Below are 6,742 nucleotides of genomic sequence, written 5' to 3'. Positions count from 1 at the left end.
CGTTGCCGAGCGTTCGTCTTCTCTTCTTCTATCTGTTGCACCCGGAAGCCCACCAGCACCACGAGTGAGCGACGGTGCACCAGCTCGTGCAAATGGCACGCTCCTGACGACGGTGATGATTACTGTAACCATGGCGAATACCCACTAGGAAAAAATTACACATCATCTCCCTCTACGGGCAACCATGGTGGGATGCGAAAGCATCGCGGTGGGTGCACATCGAGTTTCCGTTTCTCTTATGTGACTTATGAGACGGTGGTTGTCGAGGCGTTTGAATTACCGCTTGCCGACGCTGACGTTTAAGTTCGGCTTCCTGAGCCTTCCTCTGCACCGCGGCGGTGGCGCTGCCGCTGCAACTAGCGCCGACGTTGACGTCGTTCATGGCGTGTCGCACACCATTGCACGGAGAGAGAATGACGGTAGCACAGCGAACGCGCGCTTTCGCAGCTTCGATATTCGCTTGCTGGCGTTGCCGTTTACGTTCAGCTTCGCGAGCGTCCATAGCGCCGTTGCGAAGGAGAGTGCAACGGGAGCGAGCGCACAGCCAATGCCACGCTGGCACAGCTGTGGCGGAGAGAGAGAAACGGGAGAGGAGAAACGAAGCGGAGGCAGCGGTCACGCCACTTCCTCCCACCTCCGCGCGCTCACGCGATGAGAGGGGGAGAGTTGGCGCATGCGCAGTATGGGTGCGGGCTCCGCAGAGCGGACACTGCCCCGAGCATAAGATACTTTCCCATCTAAAAATTTCAATTGACCCTATAATGTTTGACTTAATGCTTTGTGTGGCGTAGCACGGAGTGCGGATATGAGGTTCACATTTTTGTCTTTTTTTGCGAACATTGATTAAAGGGGCGCGGTCGCGTGCGCTAACTCTACAGATCAGAAGAGGCCAAGGAGGTTTAAAAAAATTACACTATCTCCCTCTAAAGGGAACCATGTGTGGATGCGAAGCAGCGGGGAGATGGTTCGCTTGAGCGGGAGATGGTGTAATTTTTTTAGGAGCTGGCTTGCCAGGTCCTTAAGCTGGGGCGAAGTCCCGCGCCGTAAGGTGTATCCAGCCATTCAAAGCGTCGTGGAACGCGAAGAGGAACGCTACGCGCGTCGTGTCTTCCCTCTAGCCTGGCCGTTAATTCTCACTGGGGGAACAGAGAACGCGGTCGACAGGCGCGCGAGAGGGGAGTGGAGAGGCGGAGGGGGAGAGGGGGAGGAGAGGTGTGTGGAGAGGGTCTGCGCATGCCATTTAAACCTCCTTGGCGCATGCGTAGTAAGGGTGGTCGGGACGCACACCACCGGATTGAACTTAGCCATAAGATGCTTCGCATCTAAAATTATGGAGTGGAAGCTCTCGCAACGCCTTGCCAGCGAAAGTGAAGCCAGCTTTTGCCCACCAAAGAGCTCGGAAACATGCTCTGTCCTGCTGAAAAGAGGAAACACCTCTTTTCTGGTTGTGCCTACTTAGAGATCAAATGGCTTTGATCTGTGAATGCAAACACAGTAGTGTTACGGCGATCTTTTATTTTATAATTAACGTAGTACTACGTTAATTATAAAATAAAAGATCGCCGTTGCCGACAAAAGTAACCCGTCGAGAGGAGTATTGTCGATTGATCTCCAATAAAATTTGTCATGACTTAGAGGCTTATTTATGAAAACTAGTAGCCCAGCTGATTGGGACGCTGTTAAAACGCAGTGTCGTCTACACTGTTCAGTTCAGTGCCGTTCGCTGCGTCGTCGCGTTTCTGAGGAGCTGGCCGATACTGCAACGAAGTTGCGCATCGCCCTGTGGGCCGAAATGCCGTCTCCCCTGATGCGAGCTTGGCAGCGTGAGTTACGTGAACGCTTCCAGCGCTTGATTGCTGCCTCGTCTCTGGCGGCGGCAGCATGGCGCTGTAGGCGTAACCCCTGTGCACATCCTGAGGTACTACGCTATGCGAAGCATTCGTTTTTCGGGCAGTCACAGCCCTCTCCCTCTATGACCACACATATACCACCTGCGCAGCCGCTTCCTACGCGTGATCGGTCTCTTTTCTTGGCGCATTTGGAAGCGATGTCATGTTCGGTAATGCAGACAAACTGTGACATATTACCGCCCATGCTTAGAGGGTTACCCCGTGTTTCTCAAGAAGCCGCTGATTCTCTGCATGCCCCTCCATCACCCGAAGAGGTAAAGGCCGCACTGCAGTCCATGAAACGTGGAACGGCCCCCGGGCCAGACGGTTTATCGGTTGGGTTTTACTTGACATTTTGGAATGAGATCGGTGCTGCCTTTACCGCGGTTATTCGGCGGTGTTTTGATGATGGCGTATTTCCATCCACTTTTCGAGATGGCCGCATTATACTTCCCAAAAGGTGACGCTTCCTATTCCTTGGAGGCCTATCACGCTCCTTAATGTCGATTATAAGATATTCGCGACGGTGATCGTTTAGCGTTTGAGGGCTCTCTTAAACACCTTGGTGGGTAATCACCAAGCTTCATCAGTGCCTGGACGAGAAATACACAGCTTGTCCTTTACCACCCATGATGTCATAGCCTATACGCTGTCGCGGTCAGCGCGTGGTCTGCTTGTGTCTTTGGACCAGGATAAAGCATTTGACTGACTGGAGCACGCGTATATCTTCGATGTGCTCACAGCCTTCGATCGGCTTTCCTCATTCATTTGTGGAATTAATTAAGAATACCTACACTGATATAAAAAGCACACTGGAACGTTCTGGATGGTTGGGAAAGTGCTACCTTTCCCATTACGCGTGGGGTCCGTCAGGGATGTCCATTGTCCCCTGTGCTATTTATCCTCAGCATTGAGCCATTTTTGTGTGCTTTAGACGCGGATTCGCTCGTACGGGGTCTTGCGCTTCCTGGCAGCAATGTTGTGAAAGACACAGCTTTTGCTGACGACATAACCCTGTACCTTTCTGATGAAGATAGTCTTTCATACAGCCTGCGTTTATTCTTCGAATACGGTGACATTTCAAGTGCAGCACTGAACTTCTCCAAGTCCCGGTATTTGTTCATTGGCTCTCCGAACTCCAGACTTAGCTCTGTTTCCCCTATTCAACCGGTGACGTCCCTTCGTATTTTAGGTATATATTATACGCCCACTATCAACGTTAGTAGACTAGTAACGTTGCCCGCTATGGCATTTGTGACTCCGTTTGGTTAACCGCTCTCGAAGAAGACAAAAAATTCAGGACGCACGGGATTTGGACTTTCCGCTTCTCGAGCGGAGTCACCTTGCGCAGACTGTATTTTGCGGTCGTACTTGGTACCTTTGTCACGTGGTGCAACCGCCTTCACGTATTGTGCGATCGCTGCAGTCAGCTTTGTGTTCCTTTTTTTTTTGGGGGGGGGGGGGTCAAGTGGCACTGAGTTGGTCTCTCGTGCAGCACTAGGACAGCAGCGTTCTCAGGGAGACTTTGCTTTTCCTTCGGTGTCTACACGCTGCCGGCTGCTGGCACTGCGCTTCCTGTTGTGCCTTGTACAATTGGAAGAATCCCCCGCGCGTACTCTTGTGTATTACTTTCTGGGCACTCACCTCGACATTTGATGCCTAATATGCATCTTAACAGGGGCCCTCAGTCAATAACACTCCCTGCATTTTATGCAACAGCTGTTGCATTTTTTCGCCATGTCCAGTTGACCTGTCCTGGGGTAGATGTGCAAAACAATCCTATTATTATCGCAACAGCTGCTTTGTTGCTCCCGTTAGTTCCTCCGGCTCGCCGTGCTCGCTGTAGTCGTGAGTCTTGGAGCGCGCTAACGGCATCTTTTCTGCCTGGCCACCTCCGGGACTTCATGTGGCGCCTGGGGTGGGGTGTGCTCCCCACTCTCGACCGCCTCGAGCGGTGGAGAATGGTCCAGTCAGCAACATGCCTGAAGTGCTCTCTTCAGGAAACAAATCAGCATGTTCTGAAGCAATGTGTTATTGCTCGTATTTTCTGGAGGGCCGTGCACGCTGGATTTCGCGGGCTCGGAGTAAATCGCTTCGTTTCTTCTGGGCGTTGTTCTCGAGGCCGCTTCGCCTGCCTTCTGTCGCCTGTGCTTTCTCTCTTTGGCGCAACCGCTGCGAGGCGGTTGCAGCAGGTCGTCGCCGTCGCGCTCTCTTCCCGATCCTAGAGCGACTGTGCTTGGAGCTTCTGTCTGTTCTGTCGGAGGAGCTCTTCTTCCTCGGTGAGGAGGAATTCCTCCGGCAGTGGTCTTGCCCAATTTGTGTTGGTCTGTGACAGACGCGTGAAGCTTGTCTTTCGGCCTGCCTGGTTTTGGTAGGCTGATGTCTCGTTTGGTGCCGGCAGAAATGCCATGTAAATACGCAAACTGTACATATTCACGTTTTATTTGTGCCTTTTGTTTGCCATGTAGTGTAAACACCTATATCAATCTTTTTGGGACAAATTTGTGTGTGTGTCTGTGAAATATCGCTCGTACGTGTTGCCTCCTCATTTCATGTTTTGTTTCCATGTAACTGAAGTTTGTTTAATTGTCATTCTCGTAAATGTAATGTTACGTTGAATTGTCATTGATGTTAACCGTCCGTGACAATAAATTTTTCTAAACATACAGCCAAACGCCGATGGTTTATCGTGCCCCTAAGATTAGGGTGGCTAGAATACTACGATGGATGGCGGGCGCAGCCGCCATCTTTTGGTGGGCACGGCCGCACGGCTTCACTTTTGCGCAATTATCGCCCCAGCAATTTTTTAAACACGAAAGTGTTTTATGCTGGGGTTCACCAAGATTTTCATGACGTATTTCCGTCACTGAAATACGTCACCAAAATAAACGCCATCAAATGGCAAAGCAAAAAACTATAAGAAAAAGTTCCGTTGACAGGAGTCGAACCCATGACCTCTCGGTCCGCGACGATGGCTGGCGGGTGTTTAGCCCAGTGAGCTACCGCCAACCTTCTCCTTTCTTTATTGATTGACCTACCACCAAACACATAACGGAGGCTACATGAACGCGCCTTTTACAATTCACACTTTCCTTTCGCACTGCTCTTGCATGGAGGATGGATGGATGGATGCTATGAGCGTCCCCTTTATAACGGGGTGGTGACACGTGTGCCACCAGGCTCGAAAAAAAAAAAAAAGCCCGCGCCGTTGCTGCGACCGTCCCATTCGGCGCGTTTCCAATAGAAGTGTAATTTCGTTTAACACACCGCCAGGTGGTGGCTTTAACCCAAACCTCGCTCATGGCATCCACCCATATCGAAAAAAAATACGGCAGGTCCCACGCACTGTGGGAATCGATGTAATGCGAAGCAGCCGGCAGAGAGCTGCTGCATCGCCTTGTTTGTCTTGGAGACAAGTGAAGTCAATCACGCCATGACATCTAGTTCACTATATATCGCATGTTTCACATGCATGCATGCATGTACAATCCGGTATATGCCATGCTAATGAAACGTAATTCTGGAATATGCAATGCATGACCTGTCATTTATGTTCATGACGCATTAGTGTCATGCCATACCAATTTTGGTATATATCCAGTTAACAAAACGGCCGGAAGCGCACCATGACAGTGTCATGTGAGTCATGTCGTACATGACATGCATGTCATGATATTCATGTTACCACCTCTCATTTATGTTCACCATACAGTCTCGTCGCGCAATACCAATTTTGGTGTATATCAAGCGAGCGAAATGGCTGCGAGGGCGCCATGAGCGTGGCATGTAAATTATGTCGTACACGACTCGCCTGTCATGATTTTCAAGTTTCCACCTCTCATTTACGTTCATCATACAGTCGCGTCGCGCAATACCAATTTTGGTGTATATCAAGCGAGCGAAATGGCCGATGAGGGCACCATGAGCGTAGCATGTAAATCATGTCGTACATGACTTGCATGTCACGATTTTCACGTTATCACTGTGTCAGTTATGTTCGTCATACAGTCTCGTGCGTAATACTAATTTTGGTGTATATCAAGCGAGCGAAATGGCCGCGAGGGCACCATGAGCGTAGCAAGTAAATCATGTCGTACATGACTTGCATGTCACGATTTTCACGTTACCACGTTTGTCATGTGTCGCGCAATATGTTCAACAGTCATACAGAAATGTCTCATCATACCAGTTTTGCTATGTATCCATTCATTTAAACGGCCACGAGCGCCCCGAGACCATATAATCTAAATTATGCTGTACATGACATGCTTGTCACGATTTGCACATTAGGACCTGTCACTTGTGTTTGTCATACACTGTTGTCACGCCATACCAATTTTGGTATATATAAAATTAATGAAACGGCCGCAAGAGCCCAAGACCGTGGCATGTAAATCATGCTGTTCATGACATGCATATCATGATTTTCATGTTATGACCTGGCATTTATGTTCGTAATACGGTCATGTTATGTCATACCAATTTTGGTATACATCCCATTAACGAAACGGCCAGGAGAGCTCAAAGTCGTAGGCGGCTAGAGAGATAGATAGACAGATAGATAGATACGCTCAAAGTCGCAGAAGTTCGCTAAGAAATGCTTTGCATTTAATAGCTTTCCGACGCTCGCCTGGCTGTCGCACCGCGTTCCAGGTAAGACACGACGCGCATAGCATTTCTCTTCGTGTTTCACGATGCTTTGGAGGAGTGCATATCGAGTATCAGTGTTTATTATGTGCTTGTTGATGCCATATTTGCGCGGGATTCACCCCCCCCCCATATGCGGTATTCACATATATGTTAAGAACTTCAGCTACCGCAAGGGTTAAATCATGATAATGGGCGTTAGTTGT

The sequence above is a fragment of the Rhipicephalus sanguineus genome, chromosome 3 (assembly GCF_013339695.2).
Source record: "Rhipicephalus sanguineus isolate Rsan-2018 chromosome 3, BIME_Rsan_1.4, whole genome shotgun sequence".
NCBI classification, from domain to species: Eukaryota; Metazoa; Arthropoda; class Arachnida; order Ixodida; family Ixodidae; genus Rhipicephalus; species Rhipicephalus sanguineus.
The sequence above is the reverse complement of the archived record's forward strand: the minus strand, read 5'-3'. Positions refer to the sequence as shown.